Source organism: Phyllostomus discolor, chromosome 3 (assembly GCF_004126475.2).
Source record: "Phyllostomus discolor isolate MPI-MPIP mPhyDis1 chromosome 3, mPhyDis1.pri.v3, whole genome shotgun sequence".
In the NCBI taxonomy this organism is placed as follows: domain Eukaryota; kingdom Metazoa; phylum Chordata; class Mammalia; order Chiroptera; family Phyllostomidae; genus Phyllostomus; species Phyllostomus discolor.
In genome coordinates, this window is record NC_040905.2 from 122,954,258 (window position 1) to 122,979,717 (window position 25,460).

A 25,460-nucleotide genomic window follows, 5' to 3' on the forward strand; every position below is an offset into this window, starting at 1 on the left:
AATGTCTGACTTTGAATTCGGCTCTGTCACTTTCTAGTTGTGACTTTGAGCAAATCACTTGCTCAGTGCCTCCGTTTCCTCATGTGTAAAGTGTGGATAATAATAGCCTCTACCTCTTAGGTTGTTGTGAAGACAATGAAAAAAAGGTGTGTGTTAATGCCTGGCTCCTACACCTCCCACACTGAGAGTCCCTGGAGAAGCTGGGAGTAAACAGCAAGACTATGGGGTGGAAAAGAGTGGAGGGGACACTCAAGTGGAGGGGACAGCAGGAGCAAAACCTTTGAGGGGGAGGGAACCTAGACAGTGATCTGGACCATGTGGGCCACATTAAGGACTTGGGTTTCAATACCAAGAGAACTGAGGTTTTGTGGGGTGATACCATTCAAATTGCTTTCTGAAAACAGCCCTCCATCTGCTCTGTGGACATATACTGGAATGGGGTCAGGAGTCCAGGAGAAGAGTGTGCTAGGTGTGGCTCACTAAGGAATGTCTAACTTTTTTGAGACCGTTTCCCATCTGCATGAGGAGACAGGGTTCTCATGAAGATTAACCAAGACACTGAGAACTGGGCACAGGGTAGCTTCTCAAAATACCTAGGTCCCCAGGTACAAAGCAGGGACCTGTGGCAGGAGCACCCCCACCCCATCCCTAGAGCCCCAGTTGGCCACATAAGTTTGCCCCTACTCCCTGGCTGAAATGACCCTCTCTGAGAGCCTCTGTCATTCTGGGGGTGCTCTGGTGGGCAGTGAGGCATCCCTTCCACCTCACTCTGAGGTTCCCTCAGGTGAACTGCCCCTCCCCCAGTTGCAGTTAGTGTGAGTTGCCAGGGTGACCTCCACCCCAGCTTGGACAACTGGGACTCAATTCTCTTACTTTATGCTGGAATAACTACAGAAGAGACTCCCTTTTAGCTAAGTGGAGAGACTGCCAACACAGAGAAGCCACAAGATGGAGAGACAGATTTCTGACATCATTGAAACACCTGGATCCAACCATTCCTGAAGCCATTTATTCCTGGACTCATCAGATATGGGAACCAATACATTTTCTTCGTTACTTTTGCTGATCCAAATTGGGTGTCTGTCATTTGCAACTATTAGAATCTCAATGAACAAGAATTCACCTTGTTCTACCCTGTGTCACAGTTACTTCTGCTGGCAGCTTCTCACCCCCTATGAAATCAGAAACCCTCTGAGGGTAGCAGTCCCCAGCAAGTCCAGCACAGTGTCTGGAATGCCACCAAGTGCCAAGTGAATAACACCAGAGGTCCTAAACTTGTGTGAGCATGTTCCCTCCTGACCCCATTTTCTGACCCAGCAATGCCCCTCACCTTCCTAGTTAGCTTGCTAAAGGCTTTCCCCTCACACCCATGCCTTTGCTTGCTGATGGAGATGGAGCGCCACATACCCAGCCAGGCTGTCATGACAGAGACAACTGTTCACAGACTAACCCAACACTCACCTTTCCCCAGAGGCCCAGGCCCTGCTCTGGAATAATAGAGTTAACAATAATGATAATAACAACTACAAGAGCAACATCAGAGTAGTATGTGTTTCCCATGATCGAGGCACTGCAAGGTGCTTCTGATGCTATTTCATTCTTACACGTTGTTATCCACAACCATAAAAACCTGGAAAGAACTGGGCCTGTGGTTGTCCCGTGTAGTCCAGAACCCCAAGGCCTGGACTTGCACATTAGGCCACCATAAATAGTTGTGGAAGAAATAGACAAAGGGCTTCTTTGATGTCTACTTTCTCCATTTTCATGTAATCACTGTTTCAGTCAAGGAGAATTTCTCAGTGGACTCCAAGCAGGTCCTTAACACCTTTTAAACCCCTGCTAATGTCCCAATTGAACAATGAGGCCTCAGGCTCACAGGCATATCAGGCAACAGTGTCTAGTTAGAAGTAACATTCTGTTTTCCCTGGGTTTATTTGTAGGTGGGATCTTCTATTTATGTCAAGAGATACTGGCTTGGGCCCTGGCCTGTTAGCTCAGTTGGTTAGTGTGTCATCCCAATAGGCCAAGGTTATGGGTTCTATCCCTAGTCAGGGCATGTAGAAAGATCAATCAATGCATGTGTGAATGGGTGGAACAACAAATCTCTGTCTCTCGCTCTTTCTCTCTCTCTCTTAAATCAATGAATAAGAAAATGAAAAAATAAAAGAGATATTGGATTTTACTTTAGGTACTTAAATACAATTACTTAAAAAAAAGGAAAAAACATACTCAGTAAACAATAACATAGTGACAGCAAAAACTGTGACAATGACAGGCCACAGTGTGTTGCTATTAGCTTACCTCCTAATTGTCATTAGGCCCCTGGGAGACCAGCCAAGTAAGAATCAATAAATGTTACAAATAATTTTATGTCAGATTTCATCCCCAAGGTGATAAATGGTCTGTGTTTGGAATGTATACACAGCTGTGTACAAAGGTTTAAATCTGTTTACAGCTTAAACCAACCCAAACAAGCAGAGTGGGAGATGGAGTCCCCTGACATGAGTGCAGGGAGAGTGGGCGCCATCATGCCCTTGCCGAATCACAGACCGCTGCCTGCGTCTTGGCCTCCCTTTCACCGCAAAAGGTTCTGTCAGCAAATTCAAAAACAATACCTGCTGTGTGTGCCCATTTCTGATTTCTTTAAGAGAAAATGTCTACTTGCTTTCAGAGAGAAATGTTCTTGAGGTTTGACTCAGTCTCCTGGTAGAAGAAAATGGGAGCCCAGTGTGGGTCATACTGACTTTGACCAAACATGTGTAAGTGTTATTCACAAGGTCAATTCTTCTGAGTCTTCTTAACGAGAGGTTGCAGATGGGTGACCCAGGAGCTGTATTGAGTTGCAAAAGAGTTTTTCTCCCCTTAGCACAGTATTATTTATTTATTTTATATTTATTTAATTAATTTTATTTTTTAGAGAGAGAGGAAGGGGAGAGAGAGAAAAAAAAAGAAAGACATTGATGTGAGAGAGAAACATCGATTAGTGCCTTTTGTATGCTCCCTGACCGGGAACTGAACCCACAACCCAGGCATGTGGCTGACAGGAAATCAAACCAGTGACCTTTCACTCTGCAGGACGATGACCAACCAACTGAGCCACATGGTTAGGTCTCCTTGCCCAGTACTTAAAAAAAATAATCCCTTTTAAAGTACTCTGGTTTTTATTCAAATCATATAAATCTTTTGCCTTTAAAAATAACATCTTTATCAAGACATAGTTCACGTCATAGAACTCATCTATTTAAAGTGTAGAATTCAAAAATATATATAAGTGTAAAATTCAGTGGATTTTAGTATATCCACAGAGTTGTCTAGCCATTACCATAATAAACTATAAAACATTTTGGTCTCCCCCCAAAATAAACTCTGTATACTCATCAGCAATAACTCCTTGTCCCTCCTTCCACCTCCCCTCACCCCAAAGCAACCACTAATCTATTTCTGTCTCTATAGATTTACCTATGATGGATACTCCACATAAATAAAAGCATATATTATGTGCTCCTTTGTGACTGTTTTTTTCACTTAGCATGTTTTCAGGTTCATCCATGTTGTAACATGTATCATTATTTCATTCCTTTTATTGTAAAATATTCCATATTATGAATATGTCACATGTTTATTTATACATTCATCTATTAATGGATCCCTTGGTTATTATGAATAATTCTACTATAAACATATGTGTACAAGTTTTGGTGTGGACATGTTTTCATTTCTATATATCTAGGAGTAGATATACCCCCTGGATCATGTGGTCATTCTATGTTTAACCCTTTGAAGAACTGTCAAACTGTACTTCATAGTGGCTGCACTATTTTACATTCCCACTAGCAGTGTATGAGAGGTCCAATTTCTCCACATCTTCTTCCCAACCTTCTTAGCCACTACAAATTAATTATTATAGCCATCCTATCAGTGTGAAGTGGTGGCTTATTCTGGTTTTGATTTACACTTCCTGAACAACAAATGTTGCTATCTTTTTTTTGTGTGCTATTGGTCAATATAGTCATTATATAGCCAAAAAAATCTTGGAGAAATATGTATTCAGAGTTTTTGCTTGTATTTTAATTGGTCTATTTGTTTTTTTATTACTAAGTTCTAAGAGTTATGTATATATTCCATATAGGTTCCTTATCAGATACAGTATTTCAAAAGTGTTATTCTCTGGGTTTTTTACTTTTCTTGATGATGTCCTTGAAGCAAAAAAAAACTTTTTAATTTTGATAATACCCAATTTGTCTCTCTCTCTATATTTTTTAAAATTCTATTTATTTATTTTTAGAGAGAGGGGAATAGGAGAAAGGGAGAGAAACATCTATGTGATACAACAATTGGTTGTCTCTTGTGCACCCCAACTGGGGACCTGGCCTGCAAGCCAGGTATGTGCCCTGACTAGGAATCAAACTGGTGACATTTTGGCTTGCAGGCTAGCACTTAATCTACAGAGCCACATCAGCCAGGGGGTCTATTTTTCCTTTGTTGCTTATTCTTTGGCATATTATATCAAAGAATCCATTGCCTAATCTAGGGCCATATGACTCATTCGTATTATTTATTCTAAGTTTTATAATTTTAGTTCATATATTTAGATCTTTGATCCAGTTAGAACGAAAATCTGTGCAATGTTGGATTAGGCAAAGATATTTAAGATGGGTCACTAAATCATGAATCAGAAAAGAAAAAACTTATAAAGTGCACTTCATTAAAATTTAAAATCTTATCTTCAAAAGCCACTGGTAAAAAATGAAAGAACAAACCACTGGGAGAAAGTACTTGTGATAATATGTCTGACAAAGAATTTGCATGCAGAATATATAAACAGTTCTTAGAAAATAAGAAGACAAAAGGCCCAACCAAAAAGGGGCAAAAGATTGAAAAGACACCTCACGAAGATGATACATGAATGACCCATCAGCCTGTGAAAAGATGCCTGACCTCATTAGTCATCAGGGAAATGCAAATCCAAATCACAATGAGGTGCCGCCTCCCACCCACAGGGTCTGACAGCACCTGGTGTCCGGGAGGGTGTGCAGCAGCCAGGGCTCTTCTGTGGGACTGGCTTGGGGTGCAAAATGGCGCAGTCACTTTGGAAAATAGTTGGTCAGTTTCTCCTAAAGTTAAAAGGATACTATCCTATGACTTAGCAACTCCACTTTTATTTATCCAGGAGAACTGAAAATATGCTCAAAGACTTTACATATATGTTTATAGCAGCCTTATTCATTAATAACCCCAAACCAAAAACAAGCCAAATGTCCACCAAAGGGTGAATAAACAAATTGGGGCATATCCATACCATGGAAAACTCTTTAGCAATGAAACAGAACCAACTACTGGTACATACAGCGACATGGATACATGTTTAAAAATTATTGTTGAGTAAAAGAAGCTAGACACAAAAAGTACATATATTTGATTCTATTTATATGAAGCTCTAGAAAAGAAATATTAATCTGCAGTGACAGAAGACAGATCTGTGAGTCTCTGGGCTTGGGGTTAAGAGTGGATTGACTAGAAAGATACATAAGGAAACCTTTTGGAGATGATGAAAATATTCTACATCCTGAGTGAGATGGTGTTTAATTGGGTGTGTACATTTGTAAAAACCCTTCAAACACTATAGTTAAAATGGAGGTATTTTATTGTATGTAAATTACATCTAAATAAAGTTTTAACAAAACACTTAAATCCATTGCCATTTCAAAACTGAGATTTCACATTTTAAAAGATCTAGATTTTCTTCATCTTTTGAGAAGTCAGGACAGTCTGACAGCTGTCCCCTCATGTCAGCGTTCTGCTGGAACTGAGCAGTGAGCAGCACCCCCCAGAGGGGACCTGGGCTCCGGTTCACCCTCATTCTGGCATCCCCAATTTTCTTACACGTAGCCCATTCTGTTCATTTTTTTTTAGTTAGTGCTTTGGCGTATACAGACATCTGACTTAGTGACCCCTGTAAATTGTAGGTTAGATGCTTTCATTAAAATCCCCTGTATTTATTTTTGCACCAAAACCTCAATTACCCAGGGCTATCAGGGAGTAAGTGCTTTAGGTAGCTGGATTTTTTATAGTTAATTGAAGAGTCACCTGAAAATGCATTTGACTCTGGTTATTGCAAAATGTTTCTGTCTTTGCTAGGGCAGTCCCAGAACTGACTGTCCTCGAGCAGCTGGCCAGGGTCAGAGCCGCAGGTGGGGCTTGCTGTCCCAGGCTGGAGGTGTCACAAGAAGATGTCAGGAGAATGGTTGGAATCTCTCCAGGGGCCAAGACATGCACTGGATGTCATCTCTATTTACAAATGCAAACATGTGCATTGCAGGTGCCCAGTTTTGGTCTCCATATATCATTCCTGACCAAAAATAAACCAGGGCTTCCGATAAAAATGGCTCATACAACTTGGTGCAGGAAATGTACCAGATGAACTTGGGATATCTTATCATACCAGAAAGCAAAACAAGGTACCAACGACTACTAGGGTCACTCAGAAGGACTCCTTGAAGGGGTTTTTCACTGGCAAAGGTGGGACAGTTTGAGCATCTAAAAAAAACAGCAATAAAGTGAAACATTAAATGCATAAAAATCTGTGAGGTCATAATAATATGAAAAAAGAGGAGTAAGGAAAACATTAATGTTTTTTTTAAATAAATGCATTTTGATTTTTAAAAAGATTTTTATTTATTTATTTATTTATTTAGAGAGGGAAGGGAGGGAGATAGAGAGAGAGAGAGAAACATCAATGTGCAGTTGCTGGGGGTCATGGCCTGCAACCCAGGCATGTACCCTGACTGAGAATCGAACTGTGACACTTTGGTTCGCAGCCCACGCTCAATCCACTGAGCTGCAACCAACCAGGGCAACATAATAAATGGGTCCACTCAGGTTGTTTTTACCTGTATTTGGGGCAGCTATTATGCTCAGTAACTGCTTAATTTCCTGTAAAGGCCTGAAAATTTCAACTCAAAATCTAGCCCAAAGCCTATTTTGTACAGCCCTTGAGCTAAGGACGGTTTTTTATGGTTGTAAAGGGTTATGAAAAGAGGATGACAATGACAGAGGAAATGTGTGCCTGCAAAGCCTAAACTATTGGACTGTCTGGCTCTCACAGGAAAAGTCTGTTGGCACCTGATCTACTACTGTGCCCTGCATATTTGCATTAAATAAAAAGAAATTTTGAAAAATGGGTTTTTCACATCAGTATCCATGAATTCAATGTTTCCCAAAACATCAGCATTTGCATATCACCTTAAACATTTTTGCTAAATCCCTATAGCACTTGTATCATTATTTACTTAATATGTAACATCACCTCAACTCACCTTTTACTTAAAAAAAGCTCAGCCTTGTCTGAAGTATACTATGAACACTAAGCAATACTATGCCTGTGAATACGTTAGATGTGCTAACCCATTTTTTCCTAATACACATGAAAATAACTTCAGTATTTGAAAAAGGTTTCCTCTGTGTACCATTTAAGTCATCTTGATTAACGCCCTTTAGGAAATTTTCTGTTAATTATTTTCTAACCTGGCTGAAGTGTGCGCTCATCCATAGACATAGGATCTCTTCCAAGTGCTTCCCCCTATGTTTTCCTGCCATCCTTTTAAGTCCATTGGGGTAAGCACAGTATGCACATTTCACAGAGCAGTGACTAGAGCACAGTGGGACCTAACCATGGTCACAGTGAGTCAGAGGTAGATCTGGAAATGGAACCAGGTCACCTGGTTTCTGACCCCCCCTTCTGTGTACGTACATGCACCTCATCTGCTCAAAGCTGTGCTCTCCAACAGCTACAGGTCCTCCCATAAAGTCAAATCCAGGGTCACGATGGGAGGCGTTAAGGAAAGTGGTTCCCTCTAAGTTCTGGAGGGGACCCACAATGGTGTTATTTGAGCTGATGAGAGAAAGAGAATTCTGCCAAGGTATACAGTTAAGTGGAAGAAAAGAAAGGTCAGGCCAGTATATAAAGCCTGCATGCATTTGTGTAAAGAAAAGAAAGTGTAGAGACATTTACCTCTCAGGGGCCACTCCAGAAAGTGGTCATGAGAGTGGCCTTCAGAAGGGAAACTAGATGCCCAGGGAAATTTAAAAGTGAGTCCCTTCTTATTCTCCTTCTCCTTCTCCCCCCCCCCCGCTTTTTCTTCTTCCTCTTCTTCCTCTTCTTCCTCTCTTCCTCTCCCTCTTCCTCCTCCTCTCCTCTTTCTTCTTCCTTTTCTTCCTCTTCTTCCTCCTCTCCTCCTTCCTCTTGTACCTTTTGTGTTTTGGACCATATCAATGTTTTTTATTTTTATTTTTATTAGATTTAGTGGCATAACATCAGTTAGTACCTCTCAAGGTTTAATCTATTCGTTTACTCAGTCAGTAACCACTGAGCAAGACTGTGTGCTCAGCACTGTTCTAAGTGCCAGGGGTCAGTTGTCAAACAACAAAGAAATGAACCCTGGTTTTGTGTCATCCACATGCCCACAGGAGACAAAAAACATTTAAAAAGCAATTTTTAATTGATGCTGATTGGAGTTATTTTTTTAATTATGATATGAAATTAGGATCTGGTAGCTGTAGTTAAGTTCCTAATTATTATGAAGGATGAATATATGCAAAGTATGTTTCCAGTCTTTGTATTAAGGCATTATTGTCCTGGCTCAAGGGAATATCTTTCTGATTAATCAGTGGATGTATACATATATGTGTATACATATACTTATACTTATATGTGGATCATAAACTTATATGCAAGCATGTAAGAAAGAGAGAATGGAGTTATGCTTAAAAATTCTGTATGGCAGCCATCAGATTCACAAAAATTAAAATGTTTTGCAATACTGGGTATTGGCCAAGCTTTGAGGAGAAGCACAGCTCCAACATGCTGATGGGGTATAAGATGGTGCAGTCGTTGGAGAATAATGGCCACCTCTAGTGCTTTTAGAATGTGATAACCAGGACCCAACACACTTGCACTTGTCTATGTTGTGCACTCGACCTCATGAACATGGGTGTGTGCGTGCCCATGTGAGCACAGTAAGGATGGCGACTGCAACATTGTAATACCCTCAGACTGGAAACAACCTCACCGCTCAGAAGGAAAAGGCTGCTGTGAGGTGGTGGGGTGCAAACCACAGTTGCAAGAGCTGTGGGAGCAAAGCAAGGAAGAGCAGGTGCACTTCAGGCTTGCTGAGGAGTGTGGGGAGCAGCTCTGATAGGAGCTTCAGGTTAGCGGAGCTGTTCAAACGCTGGGCCCTTGGGTGGCCAGGCCGTGTGGGCTGGCCTGGGCTGCAGGAGCTCCTGCCCCTCTGCCATCAGCACCTGCTGCCTTGTCCCTTGACTACAGCATGTGCTACAGATATGCTCACTCTCTGTTGGTTGTGACTTGAGTGGTTGAAATACACTGGTTTAGAAGTATTTTCATGTTCATTCCAGCCCTGAAATGCTACAAATTTGTGACAAAGTCATGCTGATATCACCACAGAGTCCTCTGTGGTAGGGTCATCAGTGGGTCACTCCCTTCTGTCTCTATGGTGTCCAGGCAATGGCTTCACTCTGGCATCCTATGGAGGTGTCTTTTGGGGTCATTGTCCCATGTTTTGGGGTGGTGTCCGGGGGTGATGTGAGGCACGTTGGTAGGTTTCTCTCAGTGTTGGAGTGAGGGTGGAGTCACCCTCTCATTCTACAGGGCAGGGAAGCCCTCCAAGGGCAGTTAGGAAGTCTTGCCCACGGCACAGAGGGGCACATCCCATGGCTTTTGACAAGCCACCAAATGCCCTACATGAAGGACTGAGAAATGCATTCCCACTGAGGGGGAAACAGGGTGGGGCTTGGGAGCCAGGCCCCAGTTGGGGTCCGGCTCTCCTCTTTCCTCAAGGGAGGGGCTCAATCCATGACAACAATAGGTTGGTCTTTTGGAGTCTCATCTGTAAAATGGGGGTAATAGTACCCATGTCTTCTAGGTTGTTGCCAGGATCAATGTAACAATGTACAGGAAGCACTTTTGCTCAGTGCCTGCCTATAGTTTGTTTGAATACATGGTAGCTGCTATTATTATTATTTTATGCAAGGAGCAGAATCACTCAAAATGACCCTGAGTTGTTGGGACTATCATTCATGGGGAAATGGCCAGCTGAAGAAGGGGCACCCAGTCTCCGCTCCTTGTGGGATTGAGTCCTTCGCTGCAAGGAAATCCCATGGTTTCCAGGTCTCCAGTGGTTGATGACTGGCTTTCCCAGAGAACCCCTGTAAACAGCTATAGCTAAACCCAGCCTGCCTGACACTGGCAGCCATATATGCAGCCCGTGTGTGTTGGCTGCTGACGAGGCCACTTCCTATACTTGTCCCATATGAAGGGAGACCCAGGGCAGTGGGCAGTGGGCCAGGGGTTGCTGCCCTGGAATGGAGCCCTCACCACTCCAGCAGGTGTCCTGGCCCCTCATGCTCCTCTGCCTGATGACAGGAGCCTGGGGGAACAATGCACCCTGTGTTGCTGACTCCAGCCTATGGGTTTCCCTATTGGACCCTTCTTGTATCTCATACCTTGTGGTGCTGTAGATTCACCCCACCCCTCTGCATGGCTGCTGCCAGCCCACAGGATGCGGGTGGTGAGGCAGAGCCCAGACCTGGAATACAGAGCACATTCCTCCTGGGCTAATTCTAAGCTATCCTGGGCGGAGTGCTAAGGGCTTCCTGTCTGAGGCTGGCTGCCTCAAGTGGGGTGGCAGGGGACCCTGCCCTGTACACTTTCCTCCCTGAACCTCCTTTAAGACCCTGGGAAATCTAGTCATGACTCAGGTGCTAGCACTCTCCCTTTGTCTCTGGGCAAAACCAAACAATCTTTTCTGAAGAGGCCAAATACGGCATAAATTTTGTAATCTGGGGTGCTGGGAAAGGAAGGGAGCTGGTTAAGCCAAAGCTGCAGGCACTGAATACAGCCAAGGAGAAGTAAGAACAGAGTTGTGACCACAACAGGAGCCAGCATGGGCAAAGGAAGTGGGGCAGGGCCTGCCACCATCTTCACTCCAACCCTAGGCCAGGCTCCCTCCTGTCACCTGCCAGCTTGGAGCAGAGCTGTGTGCTGTGCCAGTCTGGGTGAAAGATGAGTGATGATGCCAGGCAAGTGCTCAGAGCTGCTGCCAGTGGAAAACACTGCCCACACCTTGCAGAGAGCATGTAAGAGGGGCCTTGGAAAACCTGGCCTGGTTTCTAGATGTGAAGCCACAATCTGCCCCGCCGTGCCCTCCCTCCCCACAGTCAGCTCAGTGGAGGCCTGGGGCACAGGAGACACCCCTGCTCAGAGCTCAGCACAGCATACATCTTTGCCCCTTGGGCACTGCATGAAAAGCAGGCTGCAGGGTCCACAAGAGACAGGCTTTTGAGAGGAAAGGATCTGTCATCACTTCTCAGTAGACTGGTGTTCCTGGTGCAAACAAGGCCTCTATGGCCCCAAGAATGGCTGCTTCCACCTACTTTGTAGCTATAACCATCGGGACACCAGGAAAGATTGTACTGGGTGTGCCTGTTCAGGCTGGAAGCTTTGGAATGGGAGTCAAAGTCCAACCCATGCCCCATGGACCCAGTGGTGGTCCCACAGGGTCTGCGCCCACACACAGTGGCATCTTTCTAATTTGCTCCAAGGCTCCTTCTGGGATAGCAGGAGTGGTCCTGCCAAACATTGGTTCTGCCTGTACCAACTTTTGACTGAGCTGGGCCATATTTTCAAAAGAAGAGTCTCCTATCTCTTTGCTGGAATGTGGGGGTGAATTTCCCCCAGTACAGGGAGAAATCCAAAAAAGACAGAGCATGCAGGAAAGGTTAACCCATGACTCCCCATGTAGGGGAGATGCTCAGCGCTTGGGTGCTGGATTCAAACTTTGTATCTAGGTGGGCTGTGCAACCTGGGGTAAGCTGCATGGTGTCTCTGGGCCTTCATTTTCTCATCTGAATACTGGGGACAATACAACACCTACCTTTGCAGGTGTTTTCTAAACATTGTTCTATAGTGCTTGGTTTACAGCAATATATGTATACTGGCTCTTACTAGCTTTTATTTTTCAAGGGTCTATGCAAGTGATAAAAATGACTATTTTCCAAATACAAATGGAACTTTGCATCTTTTAAAATGAATAGTTAAATACATGTTTGTAATACGGTGCCAACCAGACAAATGCCACTCAAGTCTTAGGTAGCAATATGCAAAGGACATGGGAACTAATTTTTTTTATAGTGAAAGTTATAAAGATCACAAAACAAACTGACACAGGATGAGGAACTTCCATCTGCACTTTCTTTGACTTTTAATACATCTTGAGGACACAGATCTGGGGACCCCTTTCCTGGTGATGATCCAAAAAATACCCACCTCCTGAGTCACTTTTACTAGCTCCCACCAAGTGTGGAGAGTCAAATTTATATATATGACACTTCATTTATTTTTAGAGAGAGGGAGAGAAATATGAATGTGTGGTTGCCTCTCTTGTGTCCCCCAACTGGGGACCTGGCCCGCAACCCAGGCATGTGCCCTGACTGGGAATCAAACCAGCAACCTTTTGGTTCACAGTCTGGTGTTCAATCCACTGAGCCACACCAGCCAGGTCCCATTTTATGTTTTTAAAGACTGACACATACCTAAATAGGATCATCCACAGTAGTGGGAGATCCCTGGGATCCCTCCTATGCCAACATAATCATCCTGAGTCTAAAGAAAATCTGAAATACACAGACCCACTTAAAAATCTCACTTCAAAAAGAAACAAACGCTCAAGTTATGGTGCAGGCGGCAACACCAAGGCCCAAGTTCAGAAGCATTTACCACAATGTTGCAGGACGGGACCTCCGTGTTCACAACTGACCAGGCCGGCCCAGCTTCCCAGTGTTGGGAACGCAGATCGTGCACCTGCGCTGATTGCTTGTTTCCAGTACCTTCTGGATCCTTGACCTAGCTCACACTGCAAGGTGGAGAAGGTCCAAGGAGCTGCCTGTGAAGATTGGGGCCTGTCGTACCAAAGGCAGGTCAAGGATGGAGCTGATGGTGACTGGCTGGCTTTGTGTTCTCAGGGACTAACTCTTCACCCCCAAGAACAGACCCGGAGTGCTGTCTTCTCAATTTGGGCTGCAACTGGGTACCAGTTACACTCTCATTGATAGTATCTTTCTTTACATTGACTCACTCTTGTTTTTACTTAAATACCTACTTGAGCTTTGTCCTAAGCAACAATGTCCACAAAATCACATGTTTAAGGTTACTAATTATGTATGTTTTTAATACAACACAAATAGTTGCTAGTGACACGAAAGACCTTTATCAGCACACCATCAAAAAACCATCTCCACATGCCACACTGCACCAGGAGACAGATTCAGCCAAGATCCTCCCTTGCCTCATAAACCAGATTAAGTAAAATACCTTGCCACTTGCAACTCAAGGACAACCTGCCCCTTGGCCACCAGCTGCTGTGCGAGGCAATGTTCTCACAAAACCTGTTCTGTGGGTTTTTCTACTACTGGTCTAAGATGACATCAGTCTCTATCTCAGTCTGGCACATGTCCTGCCACCCCAGCCCAAAGACCCTAAACTCCAAAATATCAGTTGTGGCCAGAGCTGCCAGAAAAATCCTCTTTTTTGAATAGCCTTTCAAAGGAAAAATAAGCACCTATCTGGCCTCTGGCCAACGTGCTGAGCCCTGTCAGGAGGCCAGAGTGCTCCTGGCTTGTCATTTCCTTGTTCACCTGGTGGCCAAGTGCCATAGGTAGGTCTGAAAGGTGACCACATCTTGTGACAATGAAACCCTCATTGCCTGTCTTCTCTGCATGGACACAGATGGTCGTGGCAAGAAAATCTAAATGTACAACAGAACAGAAGGATGCAACAGATTATGATACAGGCACAAGATGAAATATTTGGGAGCCCTGAAGAAGAATGGTTAATTATTTTTGTTTAAAAAACTATAAATTTATAGGTATTTATGTACATAGAAAAAAATGTATATGGAGTTAACCAAAATGTTTATACTGATTATCTTTGTGTAGAAGGATCTGTGGTTATTTTAATATTTTTAATTTATATGTGGTTTGCATCTTTTACTCCACTAGGAATGAACAGCTATTGCTTATATGATTAAAAATAATTAATGAAAAAAATTTTATATCAACATGGAAAAATGTTTATAATAGAATATTGCTTGATTAAAGTAATAAGATTATAGCTTTATGGAAAAATAAACTGTCATGGAAAATGATTGTTAGGTAGTGAGAATTATAGAAGAATTTTTTTAATGTAGGCATCTTCAGAATTGTATACCTGAAACCTGTATAATTTTATTAACCAATGTCACCCCAATAAATTCAATTAAATGAATCAATGAATGAATGAATGAAGAAATAAATGTAAGCTTCTTAGAATTTAGATGTGACTTTAGGAAAAGGGGCACAGGAAATGCTAGGTTGGTTGGGATTAAGTGTCTACTATTTCGCAGAACGAGCTGAAAAGAGAAGTTCAGATTATTTACTTCTTTCTTAATTTTTTTTAGAGAGAGGGGAGGGGAAGGAGAAAGAAAACAAGAGAAACATTGATTGGTTGCCTCTTGTATGCACCCTGACGTGACCAGGAACTGAACCTGTAACCCAGGCATGTGCACTGATGGGGAATCGAACCGACAACCTTTCGTGTTGTGGAACAATGCCCAACTCGCTGAGCGACACTGGTCAGGGTGAGAAGTTCAGATTAGATACACTCTTAAGCCTGTATTCTAATATTTGCAACTATTTTCTAAAAATTTCTGTTACTTTTTTATAAGTAAATGTTTAAAAAGCCCCCAAAAGAGGGATGTTAACTAAGAAAATTTGCCTGGGGTCTCAGCAGTGCAACAATTCTTTCCAGAATTGAGATAGAAGTACCTTTCCCTTCCTCTTGAGGACACGGTGAGTCAAAGATGGATTTCAGAGGAGGTGGCAGCTTCAGAACTTGTATTTCCTGGAGGGCTCCTGTCTCCCAAGCCCTTGTTGACAGAGCCTTGAAGCTTTGTTTATTTCCTCATTGCCAGGGACTTGGCTGCACCAGGCTTTATCCTGTATAATCACATTTACATGGGAAAACGCCTCACCCACCAGGCCTGATGCCAGGAGCCATGTCATCGCTTCCTAATGGGCAGACAATTTGGGATGCCAATAGTGAGCACACAAGCTCACAGCCCTCCCCTCCCTAGCCATACAAGTGGCCACTTGCCCAGGGTGGGTGGTGTGTGTTGACAGCCAGCAGGAAAGAATGCAGCCAGTTTCATTGGCCCCCTCCCTGCCTCCCTGCCTCCCTGCCAAGGCTGGAGGCAACTTGGAGTGCAGAGTATCTGTGAGCCTTGGAAGATGCCAGTGGTGTGTGGAGAGTAGGGGTGGAGGAGGGAGGTGGTTACCCACCTGGGAATAAAATGAAGTGTCCCTGACTAGAGTCAGAAAAATAAGGCCAACCTGGCCTTATTTTGGAGGCCCATGTAGTAAGTCCAGCTCTCTGTTTTCCACTGGGAAACATGAATTATTCTATAATTATTCAAAATGTGAGCTTGGGAGTCAGATAGAGTTGGGCGGAGTCGTGGACCCATCACAGCACCTCTCTGAGCCTCTGGTATCTCATCTGTAAACGGGCCAGCAATAACACCTCCCTCCCTGGGCCTTTATTTTCAGGGAGGATTAAAATGAGATAATGTACGTAAATCTCTTAGCACAGCATTGAGTAAATGTTGGCTATTATTATCCTTGTCGGGGAAAGAAAGATGAAAACGTGTAGGTGGCTGGGAAGTTTTCTTACTTACCTGCAATTTAGAAAAGACGGGTACGGGAAGGGGAATTTCCCAGCTCAGTAAATGAATGCTCCAGGTTTTGTGCTGCACTTCCCAGAGGCTCAGCTGTCACCACAGCACACTTCAGTCAGAAACTTTCAACAGTTCCCCGTTCTGCAGAACAAAGGCCAAAGCCTTAGCTGGTGTTCAAGATACCTTTCAGTGTGTCCCCAACTTACACATCACCTTTTGTTTCCCTCATTCTCCTTTAAAATAGGGTAATGCTTAAGAACCTGGGTTCAAATCCTATCTGTCCCTCATTTGCTGTGTGACCTTGTAGAATTGACTTACCCTTTCTGTGCCCTGGTTGTCCCATCTTAAAATGAGGGAAAATAGAACCTACTTCATTTCCCAGTCCCCACTGAACCAAAGTCATCTTCTCCCCTTCCTCCTCCTGCCCCTGTAGCTCCATGATATTTTCTGTGGACCAGCTCCTATTTTATTTGCTCCCATGTGTCTTACATCATGGTTATTTATATCCCTCTCTAATCTGTCTTACTGGGTGAGGAGATCCCAGGACAGATTTCCCGGTGTTTGAGCTTGACTCTTGCACACAGTAGGTGTTTCGTAAGTATGTATGACCTTCAGGGATGGGGGCAGGTTTGAAATTCAGCTGCTGTTCATTGGTTTGGTTTTCAGGCTGGAGACCTTTCCAGTTGGAAGGTGCTTTTTACTTAAACATCCAAATATAGCTGCTGCTTGTGTGAGTGTGTGTGTGGGGAGGAGCTGTGGGTTGAGAAAAGCACCTGGTTTCCTTCTGTCCACCTGCCACTTAAGCTGAATTGTGTCCCCTCCCTCTAGTTTATATATTGAAGCCCTAAACACTAGGGCCTCAGAATGTGACTGCACCTGAAGACAGGGTTTCTAAGGAGATGATGAAGTCAAGTGGGTCCAATAGTGTGCACCCCAATCCAATCTGACTGGCCTCCTTATAAGGAGAGGATGTTTGGGCACCCAGAGAGACACCAGGGATGTGCCCTCTTGGAGAAGAGACCTTATGAGAACATAACAGGAAGGAGGCCAATTGTGAGCCAAGAAGAGGTCTCAGGAGACACCTTGACCTTGGATTTTCAGCCTCCAGAACTGTGAGAGAACAAGTTTTTGTTGTTTAAGCTGCCCAGTCTGTGGTATTTTGTTATAGCAACCTGAGCAGACTAATAAAAGCTGTCAAAAGAGAAAGAACCAATAGGCATTAGGGTGAGAAGGGGGTGAGGAGGGAGGAGGCTAGAGGACTCCCTCCCAAGTCTAGGATTGGGAAGACCAGGTCAGTAAGCCTGTCATCCCCTGCCCCCCAACCAACAGATTCCATACCCTTCTATGGAAACACACTGCCATATTTCATATTTAACCACCCACCCTGGAAATCCTTCTCCATTACCAGATGAAAGGCAATAATACATGGTACCTTAAACCTATTATTATTATTTGCCATTGGCAAAGAGTGAGTGTTCAAAATTTTTGTTCAGAAGACCTTGCATTTTCCTGTGACAAGTCCCACAAAAACTTTCTACCACACTTAGAATAAAACCCAAACTCTTTACTATTGTCTCAAGGGCCAGTTGAGGCCTGGTTGCTGTTCCCCTCCATATGCCTCTCCTACCCTGGTCCTTCCACATTCTGCTCCTCCAATATGCCAAAATCATTTCACCACTGGTCCTCAGAAGCTACCACAGCTCTCATGGCTGTGTTTCAAGTGAGCTCTTTAAAAAATATTTTATTTATTTATTTTTAGAAGAGGGGAAGGGAGGGAGAAAGAGAAGGAGAGAAATATCAATGTGTGGTTGCCTCTCGTGTGGCCCCTACTGGTAACCTGGCCCACAACCCAGGCATGTGCTCTGACTGGGAATCAAACCAGCAACCATTTGGTTTACAGGGTGGCACTTAATCCACTGAGCCACACCAGCCAGGGCTCAAGCGAGCTCTTAACACACACACACACTGGATCTCACGCTCAGCTATTCTGACTCTGCAGGTTGATGTGGGGCCTGGTGTCTATATACTTATTTTTAAACTTTCACACAGAATCTGATGCATGGGCAGAATTGAGGACCACCACCCTAGACCTTCATGGAGCTGGCTGCTTCTTTGAGGTCTTAGCTCAAATGCCACACACCCTGGCCCCCTATCCCTGGAACACCCTAGCCCATGGCCCTATTTATAATCTGTAGCACTAATATACCATCAGAGACCATCTGATTTACTCATGTGTTTCCCATCTGTCTCCATACACTAGACTTCTAAATCTCCTGTGAGTGTGCACTGGCCTCTCATCCCCATGTTTGCCCCAGCAGAACTTCTCTGTCTAACACAGAAGCCACTACTCACATGTGGCGACTCCTTAGTGATAGACTTGCCACTCAGTGGGCTGAGATGTACCCTCAGTGTAAAACACTGTCCAGACCTCAAAGACATTGTATGAAAGAGAGGGGCAGAAGATATTAAGAAAAGTTCTGGAGATGGAGTTGGTTGCATGGCAATGTGAATATATTTAACATCACTGACCTGTACACTTAGAAATGGTTAAGATGGTAAATTACGTTCTGCTTTTTAAATTGTTTACCACAACTAAAATTTTAAAAAGATGTGTTGACCATAAAAATCTCATTAATAACTTTTAATATTGATGACATGTTCAAGTGATGATATTTTGAAAATAGAGGTTCCATGAAATATATTATTAAAATTAATTTCACCTGTTTCTTTTTTCTTGTCACTTAAAAAAATGTGGCTTTCAGAAAATTTGAAGTTGCTTGTGTGGGGCAGACTTGGGCTTATGTTATATTTATACTGAATGTCACTGGCCTAGAACCATGGCCAGCACACAGTAGGCACTTAAATAGGAGTTGACTATTTGTGGCCAAATAGGTACTTTTTTGCGCATAAGCAAGATGTTCTGTCTACCAGGATGCAGGGAATGGGAGGGAGTCTGGGTTAGAGCAGTTCACATAACTAAATAATCATAACTAATATCTATTATTATGTTGATAGCAGCAACCACCATTTGTTGAGCGCCTAACATATGCCAGATGCTGCCTCAGAACTTTACCCACACACCATCTCATGTAATCCTCCAGTCAGACCTGCAAGGTGTCATCATCGCCCCTCCACAGAGCAGCTGATGCCCAAAGTCACCCCACTGGTGAGTGGTGGGCCGGGGCTTGCACAAAGGCTGCCCAAGCCTCCCCATCTCAGGGGCCAGGCCCCACATACTGTCCTGTCACATGGCTCTGCCTGGGATGGCCAATGGGCAGGGGTTTCTTGAGCCAACTCAGAGCCCCTGTGAGGCAGCCAGTCTTTGCCTGGAAGGGTCCAGGAAGATTATGTATTAAATAATACATAATCTCTGATCAACACTAGTTCAGCCATCCAGATCCATCCGCTAGCCCTCTCAGGTTCGAGGACTCTGAGAAACTGGTCCTGGCCAGGGTGATCATTCTTGTTCAAGGCAGTTGCAGTGGATGGCACTGGGCCCAGCCTGACCCTCAGGAGGGCCCTGCCATTGCTCCTGAAGCTGCGGCAGCCACAGCTATCTTTGGGGTGTGGCCTCTTCCCACCTGCTCTGTGGCTGGAGGCCTGGGCCCACCCAAGTCCCCATATCTGGGGTTCAAATCTGTTTGAGCACTGCCACCTGTAGTATCTAATGTGAGATCTCCGTGGGGGAGAAAATCCTGCCATCTCCAGGCTCTAATTGTTTTTAGATTGTGGGTTTGAACTTGAAAGAAACTGCTTGGGTCTGGTCAAAGAGACAGTTGACTGAAGAAGCCAAGAAAGACCTGACTTCCTCGGCAACAGCTGAGCTTCTGACATCATTGGATGGAATAAAGATCCTGCTGTCTGGGGAACCTCTGAGCCCCCTACCCTAGGTGTGAGCCAGTGGGTCAAGCACACAGCTTAGAGCAGTGGTTCTCAAAGTCTGGCTCCTGACAAGCTGCAGCAGCATCTCCTGGACAGTTGTTACAAAGACTAATCCTCAGGCCTCACTCCAGGCCTTCTGAATCAGAAACTGAGTTTGAACAGCCCCCTGGGAGACTCTGGGCCATACCGAAGTTTGAGAACCATAGTCAACAGCCTAACTACTCAAAGTACCAGGCCCTCCAGATCAGCATCACTTAGCAGTTTGTTAGAGATATAACATGTGGGCCCACCTGACCTGCTGAATTAGAATCTAAGCCCCCAGGAACACATGTGCATGTTAACATTTGAAGTGTGCTGGGCTAGACTTCCTTACTGTTAATTCAGGGCACTTGAATTCAAATGCTTTCAGGGATCGAGCAGGCAATGTTAAACAATGAAGCCGAGTCAGATCCAGAGGATTATTGCCACTTGGAAATGGGGACTTCAAGAGTATCTGAACCCAGATGCCACAGTGAAATTTCAAGCTTTAAAAATTGCTGCATGGGCCCTAGCTGATGTGGCTCAATGGATTGAGCACTGGCCTTCAAACCAAAGGGCCGCTAGTTCGATCCCAGTCGGGGCACACACTTGGGTTTCGGGCCAGGTCCCCAGTAGGGGGCATACAAAAGGCAACCACACACTGAGGTTTCTTTCCTTCTCTTTTTCCCTCCCTTCTCCTCTCTCTAAAAATAAATAAAATCTTTTAAAAAAGAGGCAAATTTATTTTTAAAAATTACTGTGTGGGATATTATCTCTATTATTAGAGATAAAAAATTATCTCAAATAATTTTTTTAAAAATTATTTTGTGGGTCACACAAAATAAGGCCCACGGGGGCCAGCCTGCAACCCTGCCCACAGGTCTTGGGGCAAAAAGGTGCTTAAATTCTGGGCAAGCTTTCTGAGCTTGGTTCAGCCCTCCCAGGTAAGGCAGGAGGAGGCACAAAGTAGGGGCTATGACAAAGGTTTCCAAACTCAGCTGCATAGTGGATCTGATACCTGGCTCAACCCTCAGAGAGTCTGACTTACTTTGTCTAGGACATGATCTGAGCCTTAAGTTTTTAAAAACTTCCTGGTAGCCCTTGCCAGTGTGGCTCAGTTGGTTGGAGTGTCACCCCATTAACTGAAAGGTTGTGGGTTCAATTCCCAGTCAGGGCACATGCCTAGGTTGCAGGTTCTGCACCTGGTTGGGGGGTGTGTATGAGAGGCAATTGATTTATGTTTCTCTCTCACATTGATGTTTCTTTCCCTCTATCTCCCTCCCTTCTCCTCTAAGTGTGTCCTCAGGTGAGAATTAAAAAAAAAAATAAAAACAAATAAATAAAATAAGCAACCTCTTTAAAAAAGAAAGTTCCTGGTAACTCCAACATGCAGCAGAGTTTGGGATCCATGTGCTAGGCAGGGGTCAGCAAACTGTTTAGTGAAGGACCAAGCAGTTTAGGCTTTGTGTACCACATTGTTTTGGTGGCAGCTACATGCTACGAAAGTAGTTCAAAAGCAGCCACAGGTAATAATAAATGATGGAGCGTGGATGTGCTTCCATAATACTTTATTTATGAATCCTGAAATTTGAACTTCTTGCCATTTGCATGTGTCATAGTATATTATTTTTCTCTCGTTTTTTAAATAGCCATGGAAAAACCATTCTTAGCTCATAGGTTGCACAAAAACAGGTAGAGGACTGTACTTGGCCTGGGGGTTACAGACTGCTGACCTCTGGTTTAGAGGAATGAATTGTCAGCATAGAAACCTGGAGTGCAGGCCTTTTCCTTCCCAGCATTTGCCCGCACACTCTCCACCACACAATCTTTGAAACTGTAATAGCACCTGATTATGAAAAAGCTATGCTGACAAATTCCAATCAAGCACTGGCTTAATCTGGCTCTGGGCCAAAGACTTCAGATTGGGCCCCAAGTCCTTCATTGCCCTGGCAGGATTTCAGGGAGCTGCCTTCCAATGGGCCAGTCTAAGCTCCATCTCCCTGGCTGGTGATGTCACTGACCGTTAACTGAAGTGACCATTTAACTACCCAGTGTACACTATGCTTAGAGCTTTACCTGAATCACTTTTTTCCTTCTCATGGTAGCTCCACCTGAGAGGCAGGATTAGGACACACCCATGCCCATTTATTATAAACCCATTTTTCAGATGAGGAAATAGGCATAGAGAGGTCAAGTGATTTGCCCAAAGTCACACAATGAAGGTATTAGAGCAGAATTGAACCAACGTCTGCCTGACTCCGGTGCCTGCTCTTATAACCACTATGCTACATTGTCTCTCAATAATCTACATTAAGGACAATCAGTAATCCACCCCCATCACTGGTCGTTGCAATCCCCAGGTACAACCTTTTCAAGGACAAGCCTTGGACAGCAAGGCTCTCTCTGTCATGATTGGCAAATGTTGCTCAGTCTTCTCTGCCTTGAATGCAGCCAGATCTGGGGCACCCAAGATCTATTCTGTACTGTCTCCAAGAAGAAGAAGGCCTACAGAGCTACCCCACAGGGCTGTGTACTGCACAACTCTAGGGGGCACCATTCACAATATATTCTGCATGAATGACACCCCTGGAGCTGTGGAGCACACAACCCACACAGTTGTTCGAGGCAGCCCTGGAGGCTGAAATGAAATGCTCAGGGTTGACTGATGTAGGATTGACTTTAGGTACCCATCATTATTGCTGTTCAGAAACCTATCATCAAAAAAGGGGGAGGGGCCCAGAGGGAAATGGCACCATGGATGGTGGAGGTCTGGGCTGGCAGCTTCAGAAAACCCTTTGGATCGTGAGAGGGAGTGGCTGGCTCTTGCTGGAACCTCCTCCATCCAGCGTGGAAAAGGATCCAGTTTCCCTGATCTTGCCCACACTGGACAGATCGCAGCTCCAGCTCTGAACTCTTATCCCTGTTCCAGGTGACAGCTGTCCTTCTCGCCCTCCACACCCTGGCTTTTTATGGGGGAAAAAATGAGCCCTTGAGTGATCTCTTCAGTCCTACTGCCCAGCTGCCTTGTGCTGGCCCTCCATGCTGTTCTCACACTGGCTGGGCAGCACCTGCCCCTCAACATTCAGAGCTGCTGGGAGCTCCCAACCAAATGTCCCTAGCTCTCCCCTTAACTGCTGTTCCCCTTGCCAGAGTGTTCTCCTCTGCTTGTTTCCTTTTATGATTTCAGCTGGGCCCAGCACTTTGCATGCACCAGTTCCTGTGACCCTCATCACAGCCCCATGATGCAGGGACTGTGATCAGCCTGATTTTACAGATGTAGACTCTGGTCACTTGCCTGAAGTCACACAGCTAGAAAGTGTCAAAACTAAGAACCAAATCTGCATCTTTCAGACTCTAGAGCCCAAATTCTTAATATTTCTAGAGGATGGATGTGTCATGTCTTCTGGGTCTGTCTTACCATCTGCGGGTTGGACCTTGGGCCTGGGAAGTCATGTTCATGATATTGTGGCTGGAGATGGTGGGGTTGATGGGGATGGCAGTGATGATGGTGGTGGTGGTGATGGTGAGGGTAATAATGTTGGTGGGGGTGATGGGGATGCTGATGGGGATGATGGTGATGATAATAGTGGTGATGATGGTGGTGATGATAATGATGATGCCAATCATGTTCCTACTTGATAGGGTTATTGTGCAGATTAGATGAGATGACAGGCAAAACATGGCTCACCATGCCTTTTTCTATTAGTGTTGGCTCAGCTGGGCTCCCTGTGCCCTAGACTTCCAGAATGGGTTCCGCTGCATTGGAGTTTATTGAATAAACCGTTCTCCCACCATTTCTGGACCTTTAGGCTAAGATGAAGTGAAAGAAACCTTCCTCCTTAAACACTAGGTGAAAGGTGTGAATCAGAGACAAGGAAGGGAAAAAGGGTGAAGTTTTGCTCCCTTGACTCCTGCTTCTTGCCAGCCTCTGAAATCCAGCTTGGCTGTTCTGAGCCTTAGCCTCAGGCTCTGTGAATGGCCATCTCCCAGGCTCCCAGGGAGATATGGAAGCGGAGAATCTGCTGTCCCAGAAGGTGAGGGATACTGCCCACAGCCACATGCAAGAGGGGTGCTGGCGTGGCCTCACTGTTGGGGGCAATTAGGATCTTCACCCACACAGCGACTCAGGGCAGATCTTGAGTGAAAAGCTGAAACTTTATCTGTGGCCACAGGTGGAACAAGGCCTTCAAGAGCCCTGTCATGGAGTAAACTTTTCCTCTCTTCTTCATAGTCACCTTTCAGATGACTCCTGGCAACTGAGAGGCAGGGTGAGCAGAGTGAGCTCTGCTTGGGTTAGAATCCCAGACCCACCATTTGCTAGCTTTGTACGACTGCAACAAGTTACTTAACCTCTCTGAGACAGCTTCCTTATCTGCAAAATGCAGACAATCCCATGCACCATTTCACTGGACTGTTGGAGGTATACAGCAAGATGGTGCCGTGAAAGAGCTTAGTTCCTCTGTGTGTCCCTGGGGAGAATATTTGTACCTAAACTTCTCGATTTCAGAAAGAATCCCATAACATAACACATGTGCCTGGTAGGTAGCATATACTTAAAAACACTGTATTATTATTATTATTATTATTATTATTATTATTATTAAAGCCATATGGGCCCCATCAGCATTTATTTGATAAACTTTATCAGTGGCCGAGGCAGTTCATTGCTGTGTACAAGCAAACAAAACAACATGCAGTGGCCACACATCATCGAAGGAACAACATGTGGCAGGGAGAGGTCTTCAGGTCAGGGGTTCAGCCAACTAGATCATAAGATTCAATAGGAACACAGCTCACCCACCTCAGGCCTGGCGCCATTGGTGGGCACCAGTGGGAGTTCAGGAGTTGGAAGGTGGATGGAGAGTGTGTCTCAGGGTAGGGTGCTGAGGAGTCTCCTGGGGGCTGACAGATGTGGCTTGCTCATCATTGCTGGCACTCATCCATGCAGCCATTCACCACTCATTTGTTTGACAAATATTCATTGAGCATTACAGGGAGCTAGGGCTACAGAGTGAAGCAGTGAACAAAACAGAAAAAAAATCCTTGTTCTCTAGGAGTTTAGATTCCTGTGAGCTGGTGTCTCAGCTTTAAGGAAACAATCCCTTAATAATCCCTGATGCAGGGAAATGGGCCCCATACTGCTCCCCCCACTCCCATGCTTTGCCTTCTGTGCTTAATACACCTGCCTAGCACCCCTTGTCCAGAGCATCCTCTGTCTTCTGGTCTTGGACAGGCTCCTGCTCCAACAGCCACCAAGTTGCAAACCTGGTCTGCTCTCCCCTCTTGCCCTTCACCCCTCCCTTGATACACGCACACACACCCAGGCCCTGATTGCCATCTTTAAACTTTCTCTGAATTCTACAGGGACAGGTGTTTGTGTCTTTCAGCCCCAGGCCTCTCCTCCCATGGCCCCACCCACAATCCTTTCTCCAAGTAGGGCAAGGACAAAGCAGCATTTCTGGAGTTAACCAGAGCAGTGAGACTGGTGGGATCAATGACTGGGGGTCAGCTGCCAGCAGCCACTGAGCTCAGGTGGTGTGCCCTGAGCTTGCTGATACCTTACCAGACACCTGAGGGAGGTACTATCATTGTCCCTGTCCATAGGCCAGGATTGAGGTTCAAAGGTTTAGTGTCTTCTTGCACAGTCACACAGCTGAGCTCCAACTCCAGCCTGTCTGACTCCCAAACTCTTTTTTTTTTCTAAAAGACTTTACTTATTTATTTTTAGAGGGAGGAGGAGGGAGGGAGAAAGAAAGGGAGAGGAAACATTGATGTGAG

General features: G+C 44.7%; 1 protein-coding gene across 1 annotated transcript in view; it reads right to left on the bottom strand.

Annotated features, from left to right (window-relative positions):
* Positions 1 to 25,460, bottom strand: part of SCNN1B (sodium channel epithelial 1 subunit beta) — a 61,526-nt gene that overhangs the window by 21,264 nt on the left and 14,802 nt on the right.